The sequence below is a fragment of the Spinacia oleracea genome, chromosome 4, assembly GCF_020520425.1.
Source record: "Spinacia oleracea cultivar Varoflay chromosome 4, BTI_SOV_V1, whole genome shotgun sequence".
In the NCBI taxonomy this organism is placed as follows: Eukaryota; Viridiplantae; Streptophyta; class Magnoliopsida; order Caryophyllales; family Amaranthaceae; genus Spinacia; species Spinacia oleracea.
The window spans coordinates 7,769,324-7,782,574 of NC_079490.1; the positions used below are offsets into that span (position 1 = coordinate 7,769,324).

At 35.3% G+C, this 13,251-nt stretch overlaps 2 long non-coding RNA genes across 2 annotated transcripts; one reads left to right on the forward strand and one right to left on the reverse strand.

Annotated features, from left to right (window-relative positions):
* Nucleotides 1-706: 706 nt before the first annotated feature.
* Nucleotides 707-12,557, reverse strand: LOC110801027 (uncharacterized). The gene is made up of 4 exons (XR_002536817.2): nucleotides 12,459-12,557; nucleotides 12,283-12,379; nucleotides 1,373-1,788; nucleotides 707-1,223 (listed from the first exon to the last, which is right to left on the reverse strand). It is a non-coding gene; the product is annotated as an uncharacterized lncRNA (long non-coding RNA).
* On the forward strand, nucleotides 9,043-10,627 carry LOC130460032 (uncharacterized). Its single transcript, XR_008919850.1, has 2 exons — nucleotides 9,043-9,411; nucleotides 10,305-10,627. It is a non-coding gene; the product is annotated as an uncharacterized lncRNA (long non-coding RNA).
* Nucleotides 12,558-13,251: the final 694 nt, after the last annotated feature.

Below are 13,251 nucleotides of genomic sequence, written 5' to 3' on the forward strand. Positions count from 1 at the left end.
AAAATGAGAACTAATTTTACACCTTAAAAGTAAAGCAAAAACTCATTAAAGTAAATCGTATTAACTCAAAAGTAAATAACTAAAATGTAAAACTTCTTAAACTTAAAATTAGTTTCGTGCCCCGTGCAAGGCACGGACTGTGCATAAATTTAAGCAATTTTAAACAATAAAGTGCTAAATTGTGGATCAATTTATTATAACAATTTTTTACATCAAAATTGTGCCACGTGGGAAGTGTATATTCATACTTATGGCTAGTTTGGTTGACAACTTGATATGAGATTCCCATATGAAGTTGTAATTCAATTGGAAATAACTTCATTTGTTCAATTTTTGTGAATTTCCTTTAATTGTTTGGTGGACAACATGAGAATTAAAAATTCCTATCAATAATGATTGACCAAGGGGTGTAAGGTAATTTACTTCCCATGAATTTAAACTTCCTATCTATAAATTCGACCGTTTTATGTCAATCAAACAACTACCCTACTTATAAAATCTCACCCAGATTTCCACTTCCGCCATTTGTAGTGTCAACTAAACACCCCCTTAGTAATTTAACAATTTGCAATTGATCTGAAACAACTACTCCAACATCATGTAATTTCACACACTAGACAAAGTGAACATTAGCATAAATACTCCATTTTTTTTATAGGAAAAATCATCAAACAAAAATTGATTTAATGAGTTATAAGTAGCTACATTCAAAATTCGACTCGAAAAATCATCCTCCCAAATTCTACGACCGAACTCCCAACATTGCAAGTGAGTCAATTCATGGGCTTCGTTATTATTACTAAGCTCGGCTTGACAATGGATCAAAAAACATTAACAAAGCTACACCTTAGTTATAAAGTATCATGTATAATGAGATCAAAATTATTACTTCTTATGGTGTTGTGCTTCGAAGCATGATTCACCAACAAAGTCACTCTCTACCAAAACACTATTCATCCTTTTTTCCAAAGCCAACTTGAAACCCCAAAAAATGGTATTCCCGTCTCTCACACTCGACTCCAACTTTTCCACACTCGAATCACAACAACCTCCACGACCCAACCCCGAGCCAACATCATCAAGCATCCCGACATCAACAATCACCTTGAAATACCCCGCAGGCCCGCACCAAGTGCCTCCCAAGTCATAGGCTTATCACAATATGTGAAGCTTCCTCGTTGGTATCATGACCGTAAAATATCACCTTAGCCTGCTCAACCCATCTGATTGACGGAGACATTGAAAATTGCTAGTTAGTTTTTCTACAATGAAATAGAAATCAACCACCTATTTATCTATTTGGAAGCTTGAAGAATTAAATGGCTTGAGATAATAAAAGAAACATAATCAAAGTGAAAATGAGTCAAGTGACCTTCTTCTACCTCCGACCTCCTCAACATTATTAATCTCTTGGTGAATAAATAGCTCAGACTCTTGAAATTGTGGCATGTCCTTAAGGATAAAGCTTCAAATTGGACAAAACTGAACATACAAGCAGGATAATTTGGTGTACATGCCCATTGGAAACCAAGCACAATAGAATAATTAAATTCAACAATATAATTAATGGAAAAATAATATTAATAATATCAAACTCTGTAGTTGAATTCGCCAGAACCATAGAAGGAGATAGAAAAAGATGGACCTCCTCCCTTCACACAAGCCATTGTTGGCACATACCAGGCAATCCACCCGATGCTTTCATCCAAACATCAGATATGGGTTTTGTATCACACCGCTTTTCCATTTTGGATAAACATAAGTATGTCATTTGAACTGTTGTTGTAACTGCAACCATGAAACAAATAATTAAGGTCCGATGCCAAATCCTTAAAATATAAATTGTTCATAAATCATAACTATAACCGAAAGACTAAACTGAAGCCACCATTTGAATCATGAGCACCAAATTGGCGAGGTCATAGACTTTTATATGAAGAATAATATTGGGTTATACAAAGAGTTTTTCTCAATTATTCAATTAATGGTCACAATTAAATTATCTAAAACGGTCAAATTAAACGTGGAAAGGTGAGAATCTGACAGATTAAATCAGTCGATAGAATGGCACATTGAATTTGAATAAAAAAAATGAATTAATTAATTAGTAAATAAATGTTAAATCGATTGAAGGAGAAGAGGAAGAGGCTCAAGTAGTCTTAGAAAAAGGAAGAGTGAAGAGCAGAAGAGGGAGCGTTGAAGGAGAAGAGTGAAACAGAAAATAGGGAAAAAGTGACACGTGGAGATATGAGGTTAGTGGTTTGAGTTTTTAAATACTAGGTATAGATTTTAACTTTTAAGGAAGAAAGCACATAACAATAAAGTGTTAGCATTGACAACTAACATTTCAATCTTTTTTATTAAAATGTTATTTTGGATAAATTTACGTTACTATAGTAAAAGTAAATGAAAAACTAGTAAAAGTAAATGAAAATTTCATTTAAAGAGAAGCAGTTGGGGACCAGTTTGAAAAAATTGAATAATTACTAATATGCCATTAATGATACGAGAATCTTTTAGAGCATTCGATTTTGATGAACTAAGGACGCAAATAATTCTTAAATGGACCTGGTTATACTATTTTTTTTTTGATGTTTTTATTAGAATTATTATGAAACAATATCAAATTGGTGTCATTAGTACATGTTATGCTTGAATAATGTGATTTTAAGACAAAACTCTCTTTAAAAACATAAGGTTACTTTGATTCAAAAAATGGTTACTAGAATAAATTGTTAACGCAAGAAAAATCATTATTGTGGAATGTGGACCATGATTCACGCAAGAAAAATGGTTACTAGAATAAATTGTTGTGGACCATGGTTCACGCAAGAAAAATTCACTTGGTTATTAATTCTCATTGTAGGGTGTGTTCTCACTGGATCGAGATGAGTTACAGTGGTACTAATTTAATCCTCTTAAATTCTAAGTCACGTATAGTCTTCAATAAATATTATAAGATAGATCTGAAAATCACAAAAGTGCTTAACTTTACTCTATATATTTAAATATAAAAATTATTTATCTTTAGTAGTCGTTGCAAACTGATAAAAAAAGAGGTTATTTTTTATTCATCTCCAAAGGATCATTCATGTGAATCTATCCCATCTCGACATCTCGTCATATTCATCATCCGTATAGTAGCCGCGGTAGACTCATGCCTAATCACAATCATATAAGACATGTAATTTTTTGTTTTCAATGCGAATGAGCCACAAAAGTAATACAAATTGCAAATGGGGAAAGAGGAAAGAGGATTCGAACTTAAGACTTGTTGTATATATGCCTTCAATCTTAACCAATATGTTAAGACCTCATCGATTATTCAGTTAAGACATGTAATATAACTCTCTACAACCAATTTCCTATTGGTTCACTGGTGATTGGGGCTGAGTTTGGTATGGAGGACTGCGTGTTCGATCCCCCGCAACAACTATTAGGAGGAGACTGGAACTTTTTCCACTCATAACTTGCCCCGAATCCGGATTAGTCTAAAGGTGAACCAGATGTTAACACCCAAAAAAAATATAACTCTCTACAATATTTGGCTTTCTTAATCATACAGCTCCTTTTCAATGGATAAACATCATTTGATTACTTCCTAACATAAAATAAATGATTTTTTGTTAGAAATGGCCTTATATAAGCTTGTTTGTGTGAGAAATGACCATATATAAGAAAAGTGGCATTTTGGGACCTTAAACATTTTTTTTTTTGGCAAATAAAAATTGTTATTACTTACCAAGTATAAAGGGACACCAATACAACAAACACCCCTAGAGTTGTACCTTAACCAACAAGGAAGGCAACCTAACTACTGAATGAACACCTTCATTCTATCATCACTCCTACAAGCAATATGAAACAAAATTCTACTAATTACAGCTTCACTCTGATCAAGAGTGTTCCTAAAAATCTTAGCATTCCTCTGTAACCAGATTGCATAGACAGCCTTAGTGAAAGCACAACTACAAACTTTAGCTCTAGATCTTTTACTCCTACTCTATTTTGCTGCCCAGTGACAAACATCCTGCCAATTGCTCCCTGAATAAGCTTCACCAATTCTTGCCAAGACTCCACTCCAGACTGCTTTAGAGTAACAACACTCAAAAAATAGATGTTGCAAAGTTTCATCCTGAGTCTGACACAGAACACACACCTTGTCAATCTGTAAATTCAATTTCACCAACCTATCTTTTGTGGCTAACCTGTTCTGAAGAGCTAACCAGGCTACAAAGGTAGCCTTTGGACTTGCCTTGCTGTTGCAAATTATCCTTTTCCAGATCACAGAACTACCTTGTTGCCTTAGATGCTTGTACATCTTATGAATACTGAATTTTCCCCCATGCACAAACTGATCAGGACCACCAGCATCAGTCAGAATTTCCCTACTAGCCCAAACTTTCCTTAAAGACCATGTCAACCCTTGAGGAATATCCATGGTCCAAAAATCCTTGTTCTTAACATAATACACATGTATCCATTTAATCCACAGCCTATCCTGTTTCATAGCAAGAGCCCAACAATGCTTGATTACAGCTGATTTATTCCACACAGTTAGATCTTTAAGATTCAATCCACCACAATTCTTAGGAAGACACATAGACTCCCAAGCAACTGAGGCTTTCTTTGATTCTGCATCAGACCCAGACCATAAGAAGTTCCTGCAGATTCTTTGAATTTCTTTCATGACCTTTTTTGGCATTATAAATATCTGACACCAGTACAGCTGAATGCCAAAAAGAACAGACTTGACCAGCTGAAGCCTACCAGCATAAGTAAGCAATTTAGCAGCCCAACTTTTCACTCTAGCCACTTTCTTCTCAATCAAAGGTTTACAATCAGTGAAGCTAAGTTTCCTGGTTGTTAGTGGAACCCCTAAGTATCTAAAAGGAAATGTTCCTCTAGAAATACCCACAGTCTGCACAATCTGATCTGCAACCCCATCTGAAACTCCAGCAATATATACTTCACTCTTTTGCAAGTTTGCTTCAAGTCCAGAAGCTCTAGAAAACTTTGTAAAGGCATCAAAAATACCTTTTACAGAAGGAATATCAGCTCTAGCAAACATCAAAAGATCATCAGCAAACATCATATGAGTGATGTTCAATTTCTTGCACCTAGGATGATACTTGAACCCCCTCCTTGTTTCCTACATCACCCAAACATCTAGAAAGATACTCCATTCCCAAAGCAAATAGGTAAGGAGAGATTGGATCTTCTTGCCTAAGCCCTTTTTTGCAGGAATAGGTTTGGTTGGATGACCATTAATCAGGATTGAATAAGAGACTGACTCAAGACACTGCATAATGCAGCCAATGAACACTGTAGGAAAGCCCAACTTTGCCAGCATACTCTGTAGGAAATGCCACTCTAATGAATCATAAGCTTTTTTTAGATCCACTTTCACCATACATCTTGGAGAGATATTCTTCCTGGAATAACACTTAATCAACTCTGAAGCTAGTAAGATGTTATCAGCAATATTTCTGCCAGGAATAAACCCAGCTTGAGCACATTGAACAACTTTCCCAATTACTTTTTGCATTCTTGTAGTTAGAATTTTAGAAATGACCTTATACATAACTGAACAACAAGCTATAGGCCTGAAATCCTTCACTGCAGTTGCATTCTGCACTTTAGGAATCAAGGTAACAGCAGTGTTGTTAATCTGTTTCAGCATCAGACCAGAGGCAAAGAATTCCCTAACAGCCATGTACATATCATCCTTCACAATCCCCCATGCTTTCTGAAAGAACATACTGTTAAAACCATCAAGCCCAGGTGCTTTATGGACATTGATACCTTTTATAGCCTCATCTATCTCCTTATCTGTAACTGGAAGAATAAGCATGTGTGCATCATCTGAGGTGAGTTGATTCCCATGTCTAACCAAAGGAACATCAATCCCAACCAAGGAAGAAACTGCAGTCCCAACCAGCTGCTTGTAAAACTGGCCATTTTCCTCCTGTATTTCAGCTTCAGTAGTGAGCTTCACCCCTTGAGTGTTGTATAAAACATCAATACTGTTTTTAGAGTATCTTTCTTTCATTGCACTGAAGAAAAACTTCGAATTAGAGTCACCTAATTGAAGCCACTGAATTCTTGACTTTTGCTTGTATGCACTTTCTTGAATTAACAAGAACTTTTTCAGATTACCCAGGCATTCTTTCTCCCTTTCCTGACAAGTAACATTGTGAGGGTCACTCATCAGAGCAGACTGAGCCATGTCTAGACCTACTCTCAACATTTCAGTCTTTTCATCAAGCTTGGCAAACTCTTTACTATGAAGACTTTTCAACTTTACTTTAACCAGTTTGAGTTTACTCCAGACTCTAAACATAGCAGAACCATTAATCTCCCTCTCCCAGCACTCCTGAACTATTGGCAAAAATTTATCATGATCAGCCATATAGTTAAAGAATTTAAATGGCCTGCTCCTCTTAGGTACATTCACTTTATAACTCAATAGCAAAGGGGTGTGATCAGATAAACCAGGATTCAAATAATCCACTGTCACATCAGCAAAGGAAGCCTGCCACAGAGAGTTGGCAACAGCTCTATCAATTCTAGAGCTAATTCTATTATTGTCATGCCCTTTATACCAAGAGAACAGATGTCCACAGCTTTTCACCTCAGTCAAATCAGCAGAATCTAAACACTCTTCAAAATCAACAGTTTCATTTTGAGTAACTGGATTACCATTTATCCTGTCACCAGAACAGAGAACTGAATTGAAATTCCCCATTGCTAGCCAAGGAATAGTACTTGATCGCAACCCTTTTAGTGTGGTCCAAAGTGGCCTTCTTGTCTCAATTGTATGTAAACCATAAACAGTAGTGAAAGCAACATTAAAGCTGAAACTCTTTGCAGTGATGAAACCATGAATAGTTTGTTCAGTTTTAATCACAAGTTGAAAGGTTAAAATGTTCTTTTTCCACCCAAGCCATATCCTCCCTTTAGGAGAATACTCATAATTAGTAATCCAGCTCCAATCCTGACCTAACTTTTCCTGAATCTTCTTACTATTCTTCTCCTTAACTCTTGTTTCCAATAATGCCACAACACTGACACTATTATTCACCAACAACTTTTTAAGCTCCCCTACCTTCTTTGGATCATTTAGACCCCTCACATTCCATGTACAGCAATTCATATATCAGGTTCTAGGTGCCTTTCCCCTCCCTCCTCTCCATTTTCATCAAAAGAGAAGTCCCTAGTTACAGCCTGAACTTGGGCTAACCCAAGCATTTGACTAGGGGTCCTAATAATCTTCCTCCTCCTTGAAACAACCCTCCACCCATCATCCTGTGTAGGTGGATTATTCACCACTTGACCATCCACCACTGGAGTGACTGCTGGCTCAGAAATATCAGTTTGAACACCCTCAGTTGGAACACTACAAACAGGTTCTGTATCCTCAGGAGTAACCTGTTTTGGTTGCCACACCTTTTTCACCTTCCTCTGAGCTTGAACTGCTGGTTTTCTTGTAGCCTTCTGAGTTTCAGTGCCACACACATGTCCAACCAGTTTGCATTTTCAAAATGGGGGGAGCCAATCATAAACAATTGGTTGAATGAATGTCACACCACTAGGATCTTGCACCAACACCTGTCTTTGCACTGGCTTTGTAACATCAACCTCAATAAGCAACCTTGCAAAGGAAACCCTCAATTGCTTTGAGGTACATTCATCTGCAAAGAGTGGAACACCAATAACACTTCCAATTCTACTCAATGAGTCTGAACCCCAACAGTTCAGAGGTAGGTTAGGCAACCTAACCCACAAAGGAATCACCCTCAAGATTTCCTCCTGGAAATTGAACTTTGCAGCCCAAGGTTTCACAATCACTGGTCTATTGAAGAAGGAATATGGCCCTGCCATTAGAACAACATCTCTATCTTTCTTAGAGCTAAATCGAACAATAAAGTAACCTTCATCATGAAGGAACACTTTAGGTGTTGCAACATTAACCCACTCTTTAGCTATGAATCTAATAACAGCACCAATCGATGGCTTGTTCCCCACCACATACATAACAATTGAACAATCCCACAAATTTGCCATTTTGTCCAGATGTAGTTTATCAAGCAGTGCAACTGGTTTTCCATATAAAATGGTAGGAGAAATGGAAGAGAGAGATGTACCCTTTGCAGTAAGTGAGGGATTTGCTCCAGTGACAATATTAGCCCAAGATTGTTGTGGTTCCTTGCTCACAGGTTCAACATACAAAGCATCTTCATGTTGTACACCATGCTCTGTTTCTCCATCTTCATTTTGGGGAATAAAACCACTCCTATGAATACTCCATGAACCATCACGGTTCTGTAGGATGTCCTCGTCGTCTTTGCTACCATTCCACTTTGCAGTTACACCCTTTCTTGCAGTCGAAGAAACCGCAAGGTTCTCCACCATTAATGGCGGATGAACATGAGAGATCTGGGAAACAGGAGAGGGTTGTCGAACAGCATAGTGGTAAGCTTTTATCACCTCCATTAATTCCGGCGACGGCGGCCCATTGCTTGGGTGTGGTGGCACCGGCCTATCCAGTGGAGGATCTGTCATCTCATTTTCAAAACTGGGTATCACCGTTCTCTTCTGGTTCTGGTTTTGAGGTCGCGAAATCTTCTCCAATGGTAGTTTCGAGTGAGCCTCGTGTATGGCTGAAGCCTCAGTTGCTTGCGTCTTCTTCTTCCTCGGCATTGTGAAAGTGCGCACGTTAGCAAATATACCTTAACATGCACCCCCCCCCCCCCCCCCCCATGGCTAGAGAGAAGCGAGATTTTATTTCCATCAAATTTTATTTTTTCCAAAATTCAAATGCTTTAAACAAAAAAAATAAAAAAATAATAGAGGTGACTAGGACCACTTGCTGGATTATTGTAGTTGACTCTTATTTCACGCATTGACGTGCACATGTGGCAACCGGAAATCGACACGTGGCATATTATTGATAAAAAAAATTAAAATTAAAATTCTTTTCCCCCCAATTTCATCCAAAACCCAACTGGCCTCTAATATTAAAAAAATATATAAATTGGTTTCATTTTCTCTCTCCCGTGGCTCGACGCCATGGCAAGGAACAGAGGAATTTTGATGGCAACACAAATTCACCCCTATTTTCCACAGTTGCTATATATAACCTTTAATTAATTTAACGCACCCCGTAAAAAATCAAAAATACCTTTTTATTTTTTTTGAATCTCCCGCAACCTGAATCTCTCTCTGAAACTGAAACACTCTCAAGCTCCCCATACTTTTTGTTTCCTCGGTTCGTGGATTAATAGCACAAGAAAATTGAAGAACCAGAAAGAAAGAAAGAGGCGTTCAACACCAATCGTGCTCATCAAGAATCAATCTCATCAGGGTTTCAGTCACAAAATCAATCTCATCAAGAATCTCCGCTACAAGGTGCGTCTTTGAACTCCACCTATGACTCAAAATTGGAACTGTGCGTCTTCGAACTCCACCTATTCATCAAGGTTTCAGTTGTTCGTGTTTTGATGCTCAAAATTGGAATTAGGTTTTCATGTTTATTAATTAGCATTATAGATTTCAGAATTTTGAATTAGGAAATTGTGAATTTGAATTAGGAATTTGAATTGGGAATCAGGTTTCAAGGTTGGTTGAATTAGGAATTCGAATTGGCAATTAGGTTTCATGTTGTTCACGAACTATATGCATATGGTGGTGATTGTTCCAAAAATCTTTGTGAATTCCTCAAAACAAAAATTGAATTTAATGGTTATTGATAGATTACAAATTTATTCCAGATATTCGGGTATTTTCTTGATAGTATTGATAGTATTATTTTTTTCCTAATAGATTACAAATTTTGTATGGTTGGGGTGTAATGTAGTAGTATGTTTTGTGTAGTTGGGATGAAATAGTACATCTAATTTCATGTGTTATGTCTAAAGTATATAATACCATTTCATATGATGTATCCGAAATAGGTTAGAAAACTTCATATGCTTCATTCGAATTAGACGAACAAACATCTTGATCATCTATACGATATTTGATTGTTTGTATCTGCAGTTCTGGTTTTTTTGTTGGAGCTAGAAATTCATTGATACCTTAAACTAGATAGAACAATGTGATGATTAATTCAGTTTCTTAGTGTATTACTGAATTTTAGTCTTCTTGTTGGTCGGTTGAGTTCTGACCCTCCCCTTTTGTTGCAACACCCTTTCTTTCTGTTGAAAACATTAGATGTCTATCCATTATTTTCCATGTTGTTATCTATGGTTTGTTGCTTATGTTATTCCTTGTTTTTCGTGATATCCATCTCTGCGTCTAAGATGGCAGCAGAATTTCAAGTAAACCGAAGCTTCTTATCTTTAAGTAATATATGAAGAGAGGGGAGGTAATGCTTTTGTTTTGGTTGAATTTGGATTGTGTTCTCTGTTTCCGTTTATACACTTATACTGCAGTCTGCATAAATAAGAAACAAATTGGTGATGTCACAAACTATTTTCAAGTGCTTTTTTGGTTACTTGTCTAATGAGGCAAAACATTGGTAACTTTGTTCTTCATTTTCTTTTAAATTTTACCATGTATTCCTGTATGTTTACTATGATTAGCACTATTATGATTGATGTATGTACAACATATTAATGGTTCATGTGCTAATGTTAACTTATTTAGTCAGACTCATAATATTGAATTGCTGTCGGAGATTCTGCTTCTTTGAACTCAGAGTTAGCCTGAATATGATTTCTCTTTTCTTTCAAAATTATCTGAAACGGAAATGATAAAGGTCGCAACATGCGACCTTTAAGCCGTGTCACAGTGGTGACACGGCACGCCTATGTGTCATAAATATATTTGGAAACTAAAATATGTAGATTATGTAACCTATTATACATGTTACAAAAAAGGTAGGAAATCTTACTGAATATTTTAATTTACAAATTGAATAATGTAATTTTTTATTTCAAAAAAAATAATTCTAATTTGTATAGGAAATTAGGAAAAATAATACTTTTAATTATTTATATTATATAGGAAATTAAAATGAAAAATAGTTATATTAATTTATTACTTAGAAAATAGAAAAATGGGTGTGATGTTGAAGGAAAAGATGGGTGCCGTTCTTTTCCCATACAAGTTAGAATCATTTTTTCTTCTCCTATACAAATGGGTTTGATGTGGAAGTGTCGTTCTTCAATTCCTCTCTAGATAAACTAAAGCATGATGCGGTGACCGGGGTGTAGTGAGGCTGGGAGATGAACGGCCCTTCTATTACAAAAAAGACCTAATTAAAACTAATCTCATCATTAAAATTAAAATAATATTTTAAATTTTTAGTTACTTAAAATATATCAGTAGATTATAAATTAGTGTATTTTTTAAATTAAATTGATGTATTTTTTAAATTGCTCAAAAATATATTATTAGATTATAATTTTTATTCTTTTAATTTGTAATTTATAAGATAAAAGGAAATATATATTTACTATAAATATAATAAATATTTGTTTCCTTCTTTGTATCGACTGCCTTATTTATATATTTTCATAGTAAAAATATTAAATTGATAGTAAAAAAAAAATTGATGACGTGTTGTCTACATGGCGCCTATATGTACCAATGAAATGCCGACACGTAAGATTGCGACAAAAAAATGTTGTCGCAACTTACGACCTATATCATCGCCCTATCTGAAATTAGACTACGCTTAAATTGGCGATTTATAAATTAGCTCAATTAGCTAGCTTTATAAGAGGTCTATGAAGTGTTAGCAAAGACTTCTTTTAAGATTTCAAAACCAGAAAACAGAAATTACCTGAATCGGCATGACCGGTACGATTGGTAATTTGATGAATGCTTTGCGAATAATTAGATTTTGTTTTGCGAGATTATGACAAATATTGTAGTCTTCAAACTCAAATTGTATATTCTTGATTAATAATAACGCATATATATAGGACAACATGTTAGACTCCTCATCCTACTTCAATAATGAAGTCTAATAGTACTCTAAATCTTATTATAATTAATTTTGAGGCATGAGTTCAATTTGTAATTTTTTTAATGTGTGTTCCCACGAATTACTAGTTTTAATTCCGAACCCAAGGAGAAAATTCTGGCACAACCACTGCCTATATCGACTGTATTATTTTTCATTCACGAGGATTCATGATCAAAGTTTTTAAAATCTAACCCAAACAATTGATATAGGGTAATATTTTAAGGGGGAATTGAGTATTAACAAAAGCTTTTTTTTACCGAATCTTTTACCATAAAAGAAAAAACACAAGAAAAATCAGAAATTACCTGTTGAGGCATGACTGGTAAGTTTTGAAGCGTTGTTGGAGGGTTTCTTTAGGGATTCAATGTGTCGAGGTGTTCTATTGGAAATTTGATTGATGCTCTGCAATTAATTAGATTTTGTTTTGCAAAGATTATAATAATAAGTTTGAATTTAAAGAAAATCGAAATCAAGCACTTACATGACTGAGGTTGTTGAGGGTCGAACAAAACTTTGCCCAGATATAAAATCATAAAAGGAGACTTATTCAATGTTTGAGTAACGGATCATAGGGCTTTATCCACTTATAAGACCTTGCCTACCTTATTTAACTTTACTAAAAAAAACTTTATTAGGCTAACTTTTGGTCAACATGAGTTCTCTAGACGATTCAGACTCAATATATTGACTACTTTTAAAGAGAAATTTTATACTTAGTAGAATTTTATGAGCTCTTAAAAAAAAAAATCCGGTCTCGCTACTAAAGTAGAAGAGTAGTATTTATAGAAGATGAAGACTCCTTAATGGACTTGATAGGTTTGGGCTCAGGCCCATTTCGTGACTTGAGAGTCTTTAACCTTGGTCCACTTGATATTTGTTTATTTTGGGTTAACAATACGAACTCGGCAACTTTTGTGTAAAACCGCCTTACCGGAAATAACACTTTGATTGTTTAACTAATTGGTTCTATTGCTTAACTAATTATTTTCATTGTTTAACTAATTTGTTTCAGTGCTTAACTAATTAGTTCAAGTGTTTAACTAATTAATTTCATTGCTTAACTTATATGACATCAAGGTGATCTTTTATGCAAGACCATCTTATATAAAAGTTTGTAATACAAACTAGCCCCAAAAGCATACAACCCAAATTATATTTGAGTAATTTGGACTTAAGTGCACTGGACGGCTTTATTGGACCTTATTTAAAGTACGTTTTATTATATTATTCATAATCGTTTACTCTTTTAGTCTTTAGAATATTTATAGTCCTCT